Source organism: Pelophylax lessonae, assembly GCF_965119305.1.
Source record: "Pelophylax lessonae genome assembly, chromosome: 9".
NCBI lineage: Eukaryota > Metazoa > Chordata > Amphibia > Anura > Ranidae > Pelophylax > Pelophylax lessonae.
In genome coordinates, this window is record NC_138776.1 from 150,155,790 (window position 1) to 150,173,590 (window position 17,801).

Consider the following 17,801-nt stretch of genomic DNA (forward strand, 5'->3'; position numbering starts at 1 on the left):
CCTTGAACTTTGCGACCATTTGCCACATTTCAGGCTTCAAACATAAAGATATAAAACTGTAATTTTTTGTGAAGAATTAACAACAAGTGGGACACAATCATTTCACAAGGCACTGTATATATATATATATATATATATATATATATCTATATATATAAATATATATATCTATATATATATATATATATAGATATAGATATATATATTTAAAAATTGAACAATCCTGATGTACTGACAGTCTGTCTCATTTCTTAGGGGCTTAAAATGCCAGGACAGTGATGATCACTGCAACAGTAATGGCATGAACTGTATTGAACAGCTGTGATAGCCTGATAGCACAGGTACCATGTGATAGCTGTGGGCCAATCACAGCATTACTACAGGAAACACAGTTTCATAACAGCTTAGTTGACACTGATCCTGTGATTGCATAGTAATCACATGATCCCCTGGCCTCCCAAACCAGCCAGGTATCAGGATTTACAATTCACTGTATCCAATGGTTGTGGGAGCGCCGTGCTGCGCACATGTACATGTACGTGATTCAGGGAGCCCCAGGGAGCATGCTCCTGCACTGCTAACACAGAAGAGGCAGGATAACGTAGATGTATATTATGAAGCCTGCTTGTGCTGCCCGCCCACAGTAAATGTGCTGTGGGTGTGGGACAAGTGGTTAAAAAAACCTGATTGCCATTAATTGCCATGAGCGGCCAGGCACCAGAATTCACAGTGGACACAGAGAATCACAGAAGCGGTGCACCCCAGGGAGCATGATTTTGCTCTGCTAACCTGGAAGAGGCAGGATGACATACGTGTATGTGATCCTGCCTGGCTGTGCTGCGGCAAGTAGTTAAGCGGCCACAGCAATATCAACAATTTTTCAATATAGATAAAAGGGATAAGGGGTTTTTGCTGCAATGATTTCTTTTTTTTATTTTTATTTTTTTTATATTACAGTTTTAGCTACTTAGGGGAACAGTGAATGTGAATTTTTCTAAACATTTGATGTTGAATGAACCACTCATTTAAAACATATGCACCTCAAAGATTCACTTTCAGTGAATGTACCGTAGGATCTGAAGAATGCAAAATGAAGATCTAAAGTTAATCAGGGTGGTAGGGGATAGAACTTTCCTCTTGCTAGTTTGAGGTCATGCTCCCCTGTACTTGATCCCAAGATAATATTGACAATACTGTCCTTCTAAACCTTATTCACACCTTTGTTCTATTTAAAGGTTTATGTTATGCCCTTCTTTACATTCTTTCCTAATGCTGTACATATTAAGTACCTCCAGTCCTTCCTGAAAGGTTTTGAAAATCTAACATCCATGGCCCCTGCCGAGCTGTCCACAGTGTATAGAGCCAGAAAATAAAAAAGGAATCTTCCACAGTGCGTATTCTTGAGTGTTAACACAAGCATCCATAATGAACAGTGTGGTATTATGCTTGATTGCAATCACCTTCAGGTTTCATGTATGCATTCAGTTTGCATCAGACTTTTCTAAGCAGCCATGACCACATCCCTATAGGGTACAGGGTTTACTTTCCATTTCTCACTTGTATTCTGTCTTTTGTTGCCAATAATGTATATGTATGAACACACATTTTAATATACATAAGAGGCACAGAAACAAGGTACATTGGGTATATTAATGTGACGTAGTATTAGACTGAATTTCTCAGCATTAATTCTCTGATGCAGAAGCCATAAAATCTATGATAATTTTGTTCTCTGTACCGAGGTGCAAACAACCAAGCATGACTTCCTAGTTTGTTTATGCAAACATATCAAGTCCAAAGTAATGTAAACAGACAGGGAATAGCTTGGTTTCTATAAACAGAGAAGGCAAGGTTCTTTTCCTTATTCTGCTGCGTAACCTGCTCCGAATTGTACCTGTTTTCTCTGGATAGTCGGGCTCACCTCACCCAGCATGTCCTCTGTACAAGTACACGGGACCGTGACTTTTAGAGGGCACGGATGTCTGGCTACAATAAAAGGAAATGGGATATTGCTTTTTATTTATTATAGTAAAGAACATTGTACAAAATGCAGTAGCCCATAGTATCATATCATACTATTTCGACTATTCTATAGAAAGATGACATTTGGTTAAAGTTGGCTGCTCTATATCATTGGGGTTATTACTACCTAAACATATGGAGGTTGCAGGTTAAAGGTGATAGCAGGTATGGCTAATGATTAAAATATTGATCAAAAGAGTTCTTTTGTAAAGGAAATTCTCAAGTTCTGTATATTATTGTATTCTATTTTGTATGTATTGCACACTGCACTCATTGTGGGCATGTTTTCATCACATGTTTGCATTCTTACGAGTCCTGGTTAGAATTACCCTGCCTATGTTACGCCCCTTGTTACCATAAAAGTACAATTGTAATATTAATGTGATACCTACGTAATCATGTGTATAAAAGCCTTCAATTGCTTCAAATAAAACAGAAGTTATTTTGGAAAGATGCTAAGTGTATCTTTTGTGTCTGTCCCCCTACTGCAGTAGTTATTAATTTGGAACCAATAATTAATATGAGAATAGGAGTTGCCTATCTATAAAATTTCAGGAACAATTTTCTAATCTAATGGCAATTGCTAATTCCCACATCATATTCCTGGGACAAAGTGCCTAGCTGGTGTGTGGTAACAATGAAACCAATAGAACATAATTGAATTACAGATAACATGTGGACAACATATTATCTATTGTAGTGTCCTGTGTTTCCTGTTTTCTGTGATATTCTAAGGAAACACCTTTACCTTGTCCAAACAGAGCAAAATAACAGTGTCTTTGTAAAGGTTCCTCCTGCCTGACCAAGTTATATTAACCTTGGTTGCACGTCCTCACTGCTCCTGCCTCCAACAAAGCTGGCTAGAATACCTGCTGCTTTCATTAAAGGGGGAGCAGGGGACCTATTCATGTCTAGAAGTCTAGGTTTAGGCCGGAGCACTGTCACATGACCAAGGGACTCATGTCACTGCTCCTCTTACCATCCAACACCCTAGTGTTTTAGGTTTAGTACTGGCTGTATTAGCCGCAGAAGCAGCAAAGAGCTCAGGGGTTTGGTAGGAAAGCCTTTACATAAAGGAAGACAGCAGCGCCATCTAAGTGTAGCAATGTAAAAGTAAACTTCCATCCCTGACTTTTACCTATAGGTAAGCCTATAATAAGGCTTACCTATAGGTAGTGTAAATATCTCCTAAACGTGCACCATTCAGGAGATATTTACTGTACATGCAGCCAGTGACTTCACTAGAGCATGCGCTCTGAAGGAATAGACACTCGCGCCGTTCCTTCAGAGCCCTGTGCCGTAAATGGCAGCTCCCGCGTGCATGCGCAGGAGTGACGTCATCGCATCTCTGACTGGAGTCTGTGAACCCAGAAGCAAGACGGATTAAGATGGAAGCACCTGCAGCCCTGACATCTCCACGGTGAAAGGGCTTAGTCTTCAGGTAAGTTTAACGTAATGTGCTAGTGCGCAATGCATACTAGCATAATATGACATTCAAACACCAACCGTTCTTCTCACGTCATTTACCCAAGTGGCAGCGCATAGGCTCTCATCTCAGTTGCATAATATGACATTACCTTGCAGGGTAAGAAAAAAAAAAAGGTTAGCGGTTTACAACTGCTTTAAAAGAATAAAAAAAAACACTCGCAAGATAAGACAAAAAATGGTAAGTGCTTGAATAAGGTTATTATCTGCTTGGCTCTGGGAACTGTGTCACATTGCAAGTGATGGCAATGGTTCCTGTGGCACTGGTGGCTCCAGCGCCAACAGATGTCTCGGGTACACTTTGAAGGCGAAGATGACATCACTACCGAAACCGGGGGAAAAGGTCATGGCGCATGTTCGGTGCATGTGTCCTCCTTCTTCAGGCTGGTCAATTTTAAGGGGTTTCAGTGTGCATTTTTTCTGCACTAAATCTTTCATGATCTGGAAAGCATTTAAATTAGAGCCATGTTCTTTAACAGTACAGACAAACACCAAAAGATCATCAAAACAATTAGCTACCCCTTTAAAGCAGTATTAAACCCAAAAGCAAACCTTTTTTTAAAAAGCAAACCTTATTAGCTTTCAGCTTACTAGTTCTTAGGCAGGACATACTGTAGATGATGCAATTTACTTTTCTGCAACCACAAGAAAATCGCTCGACTCCCTTCCACTGACTGTGTTGATTGGGGAAACCCTACCACAGAGCTATTGTGTTCTCCTGGAAGGGGGGCGTGGGGAGCCGTCCCTGCTGAGAGAACACATTGAATAATGCCAATGGCTGTTATCACTGGTAATAACCACATGTAAAAATGTGCCCTTGGTACAATCAGCCTGCCCGTAGATGGTTTGAATCTCATCCTGTCTCTGCTGAACTGGCCAGGATTCAAACCATCTATGGCCAGCTTTACAGTGATGGCTGTGTTTGTTTCCTTTTTAAAGCTATTTTTGTTGTATTTTTCAGCTGGTAATTCAGCCAGCAAGTCTGTTTTTTTTAAAGCACAAACTCTCCAGCAGAATGTATCAGTATACATGTGTAGCAGGATTCCCAGCCGTTTTGTTGGATATGGGTCCCTCTGGGTCACTGGGTGTAACAAAAGTAACTTTGTGCATGTTCCTCCAAGTGTGAGAACTGAGACAATGGCTAGTCCAGTATCTTTGTTTTTTTTTTTTGTATTTATTGAGAACTTGGATGGGAGAAGGGAATGAGTGGGATACTCCTTTGGCTCAACTATGCACAACTTGCTGGGAACAACTGAAAACGCTGATTGGCGCTGACTTGATGCTTGCCAGATGCCGGTCAGCGCTGGTTAAAGCTGGTTAATGCTGGTTAACATTGGCTTGCTGCCTGTTAACTCCAAACTGACCTTGGACTGCTTTCTTACATTAAGAAGTCCTATTTGAGCTCCCTTAAGCACTCCTTGCTGGTAGCTACTTGTATGACTGCTGCACTGCTGAACACTTCAGGGCCCACACCGGCACCCCCTTTTACTCACTTATCTTCAGCGCTTAGACACTGGCACCCACTTTCTAAGCCTTCTCTACTGGCTAGCTGGCTCCCGGATCCCTCTGACCTTCTGGAGTGGTCCCCTCTCCTAGGCAGACCCCTAGGTTTCAAGTACTCACGACACTGTTTTTCCCCAAAACTTCTGCCCAGCAGCTCCACTCGGTCCACACTCTGGATCCCTCTCTGCAGCCCAGCTTAACCTTCGCCCTCTAGGCCGACTTCCCAGGACACCTTCACTACAGCTGACAGGAGGAGAGACAGCCGTCACCCTCCTCCTGGGACTCCGCTCTCCGCTCTCCACCAAAGACGCCCTGTCACATGCTCCCCTCAGACTTATAACTCCTCCCAGGGTGCATTGCGGCAAACTCCGCCCACTGATATAGCCATAAGCCCTGGTGTGCTATTGACTAGGTTTCCTCCACTGTCCAACAAGAGCCCTCATTGGAAACAGTGGGGAGACTCCCCAGGCACAACAGGTCACACCTGTAAACATGTGACAGTCTAACTAAATGATCAGGCCCCCCTGATATGCAGACAGGGCCACCCGTATGCTCTTTCATAGCACCTGCGTAGGAGGGTGCTACACATGGATGAGACAAACTACTTAACACTGGCAGGGAAGAAGCCAAAGAAAAGAAAACGAATGCAGCCACCACATCTAATGATTGGTAAGCTGCATTTTTGGTTTTGGGTTTAATAACGCTTTAAGTTTTAAGTCTAGTATATATTTCATGTCTGTTTCTTTGGAACATTTCTGGTACATATATCAAATGCCAGATGCAGATTAAGTGGAACTCCCTTGCAGTGTGCTAAATGTAGTACGGATGTAATTATGCTTTTCAGCATTTTTTGGAAATACCAGGTGATTTGCACTTTCCAGTGAAGACATTTAACAGTGTTCCTCATATATGGCCTATTGGCCTTATTCAATCTCTGGGCTCCAGGCTAAACCTCTACTTACCTGTACAGATTTGGTCATGTGTCACCAATAAATTTTCCTTTTTTTTAGTGGGCTGATTAGCTTCAACCATTACACTTAACCATTACACTTATTTTTTTCTATACTGCTAACATCATTTGCACCTTACTATGAGGACCACCAGAACTGTAGCAGTCATTTCTTTCTCCACCTATAATCACCTAGTCTTCAGGAAATTGCCCTATTCTAGAAAATAAATCCTTGTACTCATAAAAAATCATAAAAAATCAGAGGTATTGCCATCTGATAGCTGTTTCTTATATAAAATTGGCACTACTAGCTTTGTTTTAAATTCAGGCAAGCTCCGAGGCCCACACTGAGTTAGCCATGGTGTTTACAGTGTAAAATGTCATCCTCTGTTTATTGCTTTTATAAGTACAAGTCAATGCGTACATGCCTTTCACTTCCGAATGTTCTCCTTTATACTCATAAAGCTTGTATTTGGTAAAAATAAATGTCTTTGAACGCTTTTTCTGTTGAGATAAATTCAACATTATCACATTTATTTTTACATTTTTGTCCAGTTTAAACTTGATTTGCTTTGCTTTTCTTCAGTTGCAATTTATTTTAAAAATACTTGATCAGACTGATCGATATATTGATTGCCTTTCCAAATGCAAATCGTACTGTATATCAGCACTGGTAACCATTTCCATTAACGTCACCATCTCTGAAATCACACATTTTAACATAATGATTTCTCTATTTGCATTGTATCCCTATTTTTTTATTTTTTTTGGATCATGTGTGTCATGTGTGTGATCTCCTATAAACATACCTACTCCCTGACTTGGAGGGATTGTCCCTTATTTGGAACGAAGTCCCCCTGTCCCTCTCTCCTCCACATTTGCCCCTTATTTTGGTCTGATCTATACTGAACAAAATTATAAAACACTTGTTTTTTCCCCCATTTTTCATGAGCTGAACTCAAAGATTTAAGAAAACCTGGGACTCATCCGTGAAGAGAACACCTCTCCAAAGTGCCAGACGCCATCGAATGTGAGCATTTGCCCACTCAAGTCGGTTCGGACGACAAACTGCAGTCAGGTTGAGACCCTGATGAAGACGACGAGCATGCCGGTGACCTTACCTGAGACGGTTTATGACACTTTGTGCAGAAATTCTTTGGTTATGCACACTGATTGTTGCAGCAGCTGTCCGGTTGGCTGGTCTCAGATGATCTTGGAGGGGAAGATGCTGGATGTGGAGGTCCTGGGCTGGTGTGGTTACACGTGGTATGCGGTTGTGAGGCCAGTTGGATGTACTGCCAAATTCTCTTAAAGCCTTTGGAGACGGCTTATGGTAGAGAAATGAACATTTAATTCATGGGCAACAGCTCTGGCGGACATTCCTGCAGTCAGCATGCCAATTGCACGCTCCATCAAAATTGTGACATCTGTGGCATTGTGCTGTGTGATAAAACTGCACATTTTAGTAATTCATGCGGGGAATTTCTATGTAGACTCGTGCCCAGCTGCAGCACGGACCGCGAGTGACGTTCGTGACGGTTACGCCTACTTCCAGATGCGTTTCTTCCTATTGGACATCGACTGAGATAGGAGACTCCTATCTCAGTCGATGTGAAATGAATAAATGAATTACATCTAAATGCTGGTTTACATCTCATCCCATGTAAGTGCAATACTGTCTGTCTTAATAAACTGTTTGGAAGGTATCACACTGTCGGCTGCTTTATCTTTTATACCTATGTTTGGGGGATCATCGGCTCTTGTGGTCTGAGAGACACCCTGCTAAAGGTTGGATGCAGAGGAGGAGATAGTATATGTTTTTGGAACTACAAGCGCTTATTATCTGCAGTTCGGTAAGGGACCAATTTGGGTGATTTTCACTTGGAGTTTGGAAGCACCTGGGATTGCTGTGTTTTTCAGTTTATTTGTACTTGCTTGCACCTTATCTTCCGTCTGGTAAGGAGGAATTTTTTAGAAGTTTAGAAGCACTGTATTCCGTTGATTCATCAGTTTTAAATCACCACATATAGACAATCACGATTATTTATTTATGGACTTATGAAAATATTTTTTGGATCCATCATATATTTATTCACATTACTCATTATCCCACCTCTATGTTTTGATTCACATATGTTTTATTGTAACTTTTAAGTTGTATAGGTTGGATTTATCATTTGTTTTAGCGCACCCTCACCATTAACATTTATCAATTTTATTCAAATGCACTGAATATTGGTGGCATCTTTAACATCTATCAGCGCACCCTCCCAACCAGGGGCGTAACTACAGGGGTTGCAGGGGTTGCAATCGCAACCGGGCCCCATGCTCCAGGGGGCCCGTGTGGCTCCCCTGTATACCTGGATAGGAGGGGCGGTGGGGCAGCATGTAGAGAAATCACTGTCCTCCTTTTTCCTCTTATAGCTGCAGGAGGAAAATGGAGAAGATTGGTTCCTCTGTATGCTGCCCCCGCCACTCCTCCTATCCAGTTCACTTGTGTTCTGCTGTCCTGGGCCCCTGTGTGCTCCCCTGCCCCCCCCCCCACTGTGCTCCCTTCCCTCTCCTGACGGCTGCTGCAGGGGATGGGAACCAGGAAGGGGAGTCGGTAAATATGTAATTTACCAGCTCCTTCCTTTTCTGAATGGACAGAGTGATAGTCAGTGACATTGTAAAAAAATAAAATAAAATGATAAAAAAATAATACAATTAAAATACCAAAAAATAAAAACTACTGACACCAGTGGGTGAACTTCCAGGATCGCAAAGGTCACACTTGCGACCGGGCCCTGGCATTCCACCACCGTGGGGAGGCCCCAAGATGGCAGGAAGGGGGCCCACTGCAGAACTTGTGAAAGGGTCCCACTGCGGGACAGTAATAAAGGACCCCGCAATGAGAGTAAAGGGCCCCAGGATCAGTGGGAAGAGTCCCAGGCTTGAAGGAAAGGGCCCTGGCCAGGGGTCCCGGGGGGGCCCTTCATGGTTTCTTGCACCGGGGCCCTGAAGGTTCTAGTTACGCCTCTGCTCCCAACACATACATACAATGTACAATGAACAGGGTGGGTTACAGGATAAAGAGTGTGTGATCCTAAAGGTTGAAAGGAACGATGTTGTGACTGTAGGCTGATTAGTAAATAATTCATTACATATAGAAGAATAGGAGATGAACTATTAAAAGTACCTTTCCCCAGAATGTTAAAAGGCCGGAATACAGCTGTGTACAAAAATATGCCACACAACATATATATATATATTTTTTTTTAAATAGCTGAAATTAAATAGTACCCCTTAGAATATCATTTACAGTTAGAAGCAATTTAATATATAATTTATTTAGCCGACACTATGATTTGTGATGTTTTGATGAGATACAGAAATCTTGTTTATCAAAACACTTCACTTATTTTTTACTGTAGGCTTTGGAACAGAGAATATATTTACCGTAACTAAGATTGAATGTGCTTGAATGTTGATCAGTACAAATGTACTGAATGCGCTGCCCTTTGAGATGACATTTTTTCCACTTATGTTGCAACATTTTCAATTGTCTCTGCTAATCGGAGAGTTTTCAAACTCCCATCTGCATCCCCCCAGTGAAATCTCTTATCAAACAGTTATCTAAGCCAGTGGAAGCCCAGATTTGTGCGAAGCAGAACATGTCTCTCTCCCTTTGATATATCCTCACTGGGGGTTTGCAAATGACTTTATGTTATACTGTTGCCAAGTCTACAGACAGAAACCTGAACATGCAATAATCACATTTCCAGCATAATGAATTACAGAGAGTGTGAGAGTAGATAAAAGTCTTCAGATGCTGTAGAAATAGCCTAAAAATGTCACTTCTACATTTGCTGACCAAGAAATTAAAGTGGACTAATAATTCTGCCAAATATTTCAGATAAGTAACATGAAAATGTGTGTAATTGAAACTGTACAGTATATACCGTATGTGAAAGAATAGTAGACCCATCCCCTTCTGTCTGGCTCCATATTCTCTCTCTATGCTCACCGCTGCACTGCTATATTGACATCAGATCCAGGTAGTAGCTTTCTTATTTACACTGAGCAAAGGCTGACCCTTTTAGGAAATACCACCTAAGTATGCAACTGCAGAGTGCCCCCCTCCCCCTAACAAACACTCGTTAACTATTTTGTACAGTTTCAAACTGTTGCACTTAGCTTCTTGTTTGACTATAATACTAGTGAAGAGATGTCATGTAAATCTTGCTATTTTCCAAAATCAGAACCTTTTCATTAATGTTTGTCTTTGAAGTCACTTTTGTTGTAAACAATAAAGGAGAAGTACAGCCAATGCTCAGGCAAGATCATGACAATGGGGTCGGATCCATCTACATGCCTGGACCGGCACCCGGCTCAGCCTCTCAGCGAGCCACTGAAAGCCTGAGCAGGCCCCCTCCACAGCCCCGTACTTCAGTAAGTGCGGGGGGGGGGGGGGGGTTACAGCAAAGAGCTGCTGAATGACAGCCTGCAGCTCTCTGCTCAGGGAGCTATGAGAACTGAGCGATCTGATGTGTTGGATCGCTTGGTTCTCAGTTTCAGGGGGACAGCTGCAGCATTGGACCAATGCTACATCCACCTACAGTAGGTAAATATGATCTTTAAAAAAAAAACTTCCCTTTTCAATGAAACATTAAAATTACAGAACTTTGATCTTTGACATATTCTCTAGTAGATGCCATAGGCCTCTGTCCCAGAGGAACTATATAGAATGTGACAGATATTCTCTACAACAGGGACTTAGCATTACTGCCCATGCCTTCCCAGCCCAGTGACAACTGCTGCACCAATTTAAGCAGGAAGTGCCTAAACACCTTCACAATGGGGTCGCAGACAGCAATAGAAACTGTCTGTAAGGAAATGAGTTGCCACCATGAATAGCCAGGTCAAGATCAGAAAATTCTTCTTTACATACCCCTACAGGTGTAATTCTACTCCCCGACACCAAAATCATTACAGGTATAGTGTGCAAAAATCCAGTGGATGAAATATGATCAGAAGTTTCTCACTTTGACCCATATGCTAAGAACTTGGAGTGCCGCTCAAAGCACTACTAAGCATTTTCCTGCAGTCCAAAGCACAAAACGGGTGCTGGCATTCAAAAAAGCTCATCCAGGCTAGCAGAAGCAAATCAGAAGACAGAAGGTTAAAACGATGCACACCGGAGCCCAGCCACTATACTGAAAGGTGAAAACATGACTTTTGGTGTATCTTCACCTTTCTGTATAGGGGCTGGGGTTCGGTGTGTGGCGTTTCCACCTTCTGTTTTCTAAAAATCAGGCGTTTGACCTAAAGGAGGGATCCTGTGAGAAGGAGGATATTAAAATACAAACAGCTGTTGTCGGAAACTGTGGTGGCAAATTCAGAGTTGTAAAAAATATGCCTTCAGTAATACTGCTACTTATGACCCATCTGACAATTAGGGATGATCGAACTTTTCAAAAGTTTGGCTCGACCAGAACACCCAAACTTCCCGAAAGTTCGGCCCAGATTTCAGAACTCCATTGAAATCAATGGGACCCGAACTTCTGGAATCAAAAAACACCATTTTGAAGCCCTAAAACCCCAAAAATGCCCCTAAAAAAGTGCCTAGGGTTCTGGGTCATGCCCCAGGGACTATTAATCGCACAAAAATAAGTTCTTAAAAATTGTCATTTTTGATAGAGAGCCAATTATTGAAAAAAAAAGAGAGATTTCTTTGGATTTAGTGTCTGGGGGGTCTAAAATGTGTACCTGTGAAGTTTCAGCTCTGTAGCATGTCCAGAACCAGAAAAAAAAGGTTGTTTGTATTAGAATTAATATAGAACAGGGATATGGCTCCGCTATTTTCACACCTTGCCGGTTTTGTAGCAAGCATTTTTTTGGGCATTTTTTTGGGGTTATTGGAGACAGGCATGACATCAGAACTTCTGTGTAGGGGTATATATACACACACACTTATATGTATATATACACCTACACATATATAGGTGTGAAAGTAGCAGAACACTATACTTGCGCTAATAAAATAATTAACAGTCATATGACTCCGCTCCTATAACACCTATATATGTGTATGTGTATATGTACATATAAGTGTGTGTGTATATATACCCCTATACAGAAGTTCAGATGTTTTGCCTGCCTCCAAAGACCCCAAAAAAATGCCCAAAAAAACGCCTGCAATAACACACCTGGGCGGTTTTTTTTTGGCGCAGGCGTTTTTTGGGCATTTTTTTGGGGTCTTTGGAGGCAGGCAAAACATCTGAACTTCTGTATAGGGGTATATATACACACACACTTATATGTATATATACACATACACATATATTGGTGTGATAGGAGCGGAGACTAGTGTTGAGCGAACACGGACTGTATTATTCGGGTAAGTACCGGATAATTGGATTTTTGCTACCTGGACCCGAAAACTTTACTGTATGTTCGGGTTTAAAATCCGTGTTCGGTAATTTTATTTCCTGTTTTGTATGTAATGGCGCGCTTTTAATGGTGTGCTTTCAACAGCCAATCAACAAGTGTTTAACTGGTGTGCCTTAAGCCATCCCAGCCATGCCTACTAATGTATTAGTAGCTGTGATTGGCCATCTGAAGCAGGTGACCCATGTCTTTATAAGCTCGAGAGACACAGCGCGGTGCGTCAGTCTGCTGTAGTGTAGGGAGAGAGCACACATCATACGTGCTGGCTGCTGCTGATTAGGAACAGACAGGGAAAAACAACATTGCGCCCGAAAAGAATGCAGGGACAGGTCGGAGTGTAGGCAGGGAAAGATATTTGAGCATTTTAGGGACAGGCTGGAGAGATTAGGCAGGGACAGATAGGAGACACAGGACAGAACAATCGTCCGTTAGCGATCTACATCGATTTTGCTGTGTGGGGGGTGGTGCAGTGAACAATCTTTTTGCCCTCACTTGAGCCCACTGAGGAGGAGAAGGAGGAGGGAGAAAAAAATATATTTTTATCAGTCTGTTGTGTGCAGCGTTCAGCTATATTTTACTACAGATTGCTGTTCTAATCTGCTATTTAAGAATTACAAAGTTAAAGGGGAATTTTTTTTTCCCTTCATAGCCTGCTGCTGACCGTGACATAAAACATAAGACACTGCTGTGTTCACATGTGCTATTGAAAAATCACCAATTTTGTATACTTTTTTCTATTCCGCTATTCAATCTACACCCTTTTGGGGCAAAAATAATTAAATTGCGGCATAGTCTGTATCGGTACGTGTGAGATACACCTTTCAAATTTTTGGGCGCATCTTACACCGCCGAGGATTGCAGGGTGCTTCAGTTTGCCTCCTGCTCCAAACTCCTCCTACTCCTTATCCTGCCTTTAGGGTACAAAAAATTGTAATCGGGGCCTAGTCTGGGTTTGTACGTGTGAGATACACTTTTTAATATCATATTTTCTATTCCGCTATTCAATCTACACCCTTTTGGTGTAAAAAAAATTTAATTGCGGCATAGTCTGTATCGGTACGTGTGAGATACACCTTTCCAATTTTTTGGGAGCATCTTACACCGCCGAGGATTGCAGGGTGCTTCAGTTTGCCTCCTGTTCCGAACTCCTCCTACTCCTCATCCTGCCTTTAGGGTACAAAAAATTGTAATCGGGGCCTAGTCTGGGTTTGTACGTGTGAGATACACTTTTTTAGATCATATTTTCTATTCCGCTATTCAATCTACACCCTTTTGGGGTAAAAAAAATTAAATTGCGGCATAGTCTGTATCGGTACGTGTGAGATACACCTTTCCAATTTTTTGGGCGCATCTTACACCGCCGAGGATTGCAGGATGCTTCAGTTTGCCTCCTGTTCCGAACTCCTCCTACTCCTCATCCTCATCCTGCCTTTAGGGCACAAAAAATTGAAATCGGGGACTAGTCTGGGTTTGTACGTGTGAGATACACATTTTTATATCATATTTTCTATTCCGCTATTCAATCTACACCCTTTTGTGGTAAAAAGAATTAAATTGCGGCATAGTCTGTATCGGTACGTGTGAGATACACCTTTCAAACTTTTGGGCGTATCTTACACCGCCAAGGATTGCAGGGTGCTTTAATTTGCCTCCTGTTCCGATTTCCTCCTACTCCTCATCCTGCCTTTAGGGTACAAAAAATTGTAATCGGGGCCTAGTCTGGGTTTGTACTTGTGAGATACACTTTTTTATGTCATATTTTCAATTCCGCTATACAATCTAAACCCTTTTGGGTAAAAAAAATTAAATTGCGGCATAGTCTGTATCGGGACGTGTGAGATACACCTTTGGGATTTTTTGGGCGCATCTTACACCGCCGAGGATTGCAGGGTGCTTCAGTTTGCCACCTGTTCCAAACTCCTCCTACTCCTCATCCTCATCCTGTCTTTAGGGTACAAAAAATTGTAATCGGGGCCTAGTCTGGGTTTGTACGTGTGAGATACACCTTTTTATGTCATATTTTCTATTCCACTATTCAATCTACACCCTATTGGGGTAAAAAGAATTAAATTGCAGCATAGTCTGTATTGGTACGTGTGAGATACACCTTTCCAATTTTTTGGGCGCATCTTACACCGCCAAGGATTGCAGGGTGCTTCAGTTTGCCTCCTGTTCCGAGCTCCTCCTATTCCTCATCCTCATCCTGCCTTTAGGGTACAAAAAATTGTAATCGGAGCCTAGTCTGTGTTTGTACGTGGGAGGTACACCGTTTTGTATACTTTTTTCTATTCCGCTATTCAATATACACCCTTTTGGGGTGAAAAAATTAAATTACGGCATAGTCTGTATCGGTACGTGTGAGATTGTAAGAAGCTTCAGAATCTTCCACTTCCTGTTTGCGTTCCACCCCCTCGGTCAGGTGGAACGCATATGACTCATGACGCTGACGTCGCTTCTGATGTCATTTTCGGGCGCCGCTCTAGGCGCCTATTTCAATCAGCGGTTTGCACAAACAAATCGTTCGTGCAACCGCTCATGACAGCCACCTTACCGAACGCTGCTGTGCTGAACTAGGCTCCCACCCCGCTGCTTACCTATCTGTTCCTTGCATCGCTACCCAGCCTGCTACCACGCTCCTCTCCTCTCCGCTCCTGGAACCCTGCCTTGCCCTGTCTTGTTTCTGCTAACCATTGACCGGATAGTCAGCAACTCTAACTGCCCTCTGGAGCCTCACCAGGATATCCTTCTACCTCTGCACCAACCTCCTACAAGGATAAGTACCCCATAGGGGATCCCACCATTCCTGAGTTCATCCCTCGCTATTACTACTAATTCACTGACCAGAGATATGTTGCTACAAGTACATGTTTCCTAAGTGTCACACTGCAGTGAAGTAGTTGCTATCTATGTCTGTTGCTGGCTTCTGCTGAGTTACCCTTCATTACTGGGAAGTTATAATATAGCCATACACTATTCATTGTGTTACATCCTCTTTGCTTCTGCTTGTGTATGTCTTATGCTTGTTCAGGGACAGTTCACCACTATGATGAGTCAAGAGAGTTAAGTCAGGTGATTTAACATAACTCTGCAAGATTACTGAGTGGAATTCTGCAGCTGTAGAACCAGTCCTATCTAAAGATTACCAGAGCGTTACAGATTGCACAAACCTAAAAAATGGATCCACTCACGTCATGCACTTAACTCAAAAAGTAAAGGCACTTGTACATACCGTCACTGAAGTGCAAAAAGAGAACCATACCCTAAGACAGCAACTTGCTCGGGTTTCACAGCTTACTGCTGCTCAACCCCGTGAACCCAAAATAAATTCTCCCCAAGTGTTCACTGGTGATCGGAAAAAATTCAGTGACTTTATAAACGCATGTCAATTACTGTACAGTTTGAAACCTCGCACTTATAACACAGACCGCATTAAAGTCTGTACCACTATCTCTTATATGTCAGGTGATCCACGTGCTTGGGCAGATTCCTACCTTGAAAAAGATGACCCAATACTTAATTCATACGCTACATTTCTGGCAGAGTTCTCTCGGTTATATGACGACCCAAATAAACAAAGTACTGCTGACAGTCATCTCAGAGCATTGAAACAGGGTAGGAGACCTGTTGAGGATTTTTGTTGTGGAGTTTAAACGATGGACCCTTGATTCAGGGTGGAATGATGCGTCTTTGCGAACCCAGTTCAGGCCTGGCCTATCTGAGGCAGTTTACGGATGAGCTTGCTCGGACACGCTGGATGCATTAATACAGCTCAGTATTAACATTGATAGACGATTGCGAGAAAGGAAGGCTGAAAGGACTGGGGTTCCACCACCTAATCCACCATGCTTTACAACAATTGAACCTACTCCTATGGAGGTTGGCATTATCCGCTCTCCATTAACAGCTACTGAACGGGCTAGACGGAAGTCTTTAAATCTGTGCATGTATTGTGCCTCTGCTGAACACCTAATTACTGGCTGTCCTCTTGTCCGCAAAAAAGAGGGTAAGTCTTCACATACCTTGGTGGGGGCATTAACGATTCCATCATCTAACCCATACCTTTTCGTTCAATTCATTTTACAGTGGGACCAAAATAGGATCACAACCAAGGCTATGATTGATTCCGGCTCCTGTGGGAATTATATTGATACCAATTTTGTTTGAATAAAATACCTATTACTGCAAAATCCACACCAGTTTCTGTCAGTTTAATTAATGGAGTTCCATTATCTTCCGGTCCAATAACAAAACAAACCCAAGCACTCCTAATCACGGCAAATGATGTTCATACTGAGACAAACACTTTTGATGTGCTCCCTTCACCACACTACCAAATTATCTTGGGACTCCCTTGGTTACACCTGCATCAACCCAAGATTGATTGGAACAAACAAACTCTATCATTCCCTTCTCACTACTGTGAAACCACATGTAATTCCCAGACTTATCCAAAAACCCTTTCTACGGTATCCAATCAAATTACACCACCCTCATGCTACCAAGATTTGGCTGAGGTCTTCTTAGAGAAAAATGCTCAGGTATTACCTCCACATAGAAATTATGATTGCGCTATTGATTTAATTCCAAACAGTAAGTTACCTTTTGGTCATGTGTACCCCTTGTCTCAGGATGAACTTTCTCATCTCAAACAATATCTGGAGGAAAACTTATCAAAGTGGTTTATCAGACCCTCTACATCACCAACAGCTGCAGGACTTTTCTTTGTCCGCAACAAGGATCAAAGTCTCAGGCCTATTATTGATTATAGGCAATTAAACAATATTACCGTAAAGGATCTATACCCTTTACCCTTAATACCTGAGTTAATTGAGCAGGTGCGTGGAGCCAGCTATTTTTCCAAATTGGATTTAAAGGGTGCATATAATCTCATCCGTATTCGCAATGGGGATGAATGGAAAACGGCTTTTAGAACCAGGTATGGGTTGTTCGAATACTTGGTAATGCCGTTCGGATTGTGCAATGCCCCTGCAGCGTTCCAACGCTTTATTAATGATATTTTCAGAGATTTATTGGATGTCTGTGTCGTAGTATATCTGGACGACATTCTCATATATTCACAATCCTTGCCTGAGCATATGAAACATGTGCGCATGGTTCTTTCTAGATTACTATCTCACAACCTATACATAAAATTGGGAAAGTGCCTATTCCATATGGAAGAGGTGCCATTTCTGGGATATATTATATCCAAAAATGGCATCAAGATGGACAAAAGTAAGATCTCCTGCATTCTGGATTGGCCTACACCCACTACACGTAAAGCATTACAACGATTCCTTGGGTTTTCAAATTTCTACAGGAAATTCATTAAAAACTTTTCTACCATAGTAAGACCATTACATCAACTTACTAGTATGAAGAAAACCTATAGTTGGACTGAAGAAGCTAATCG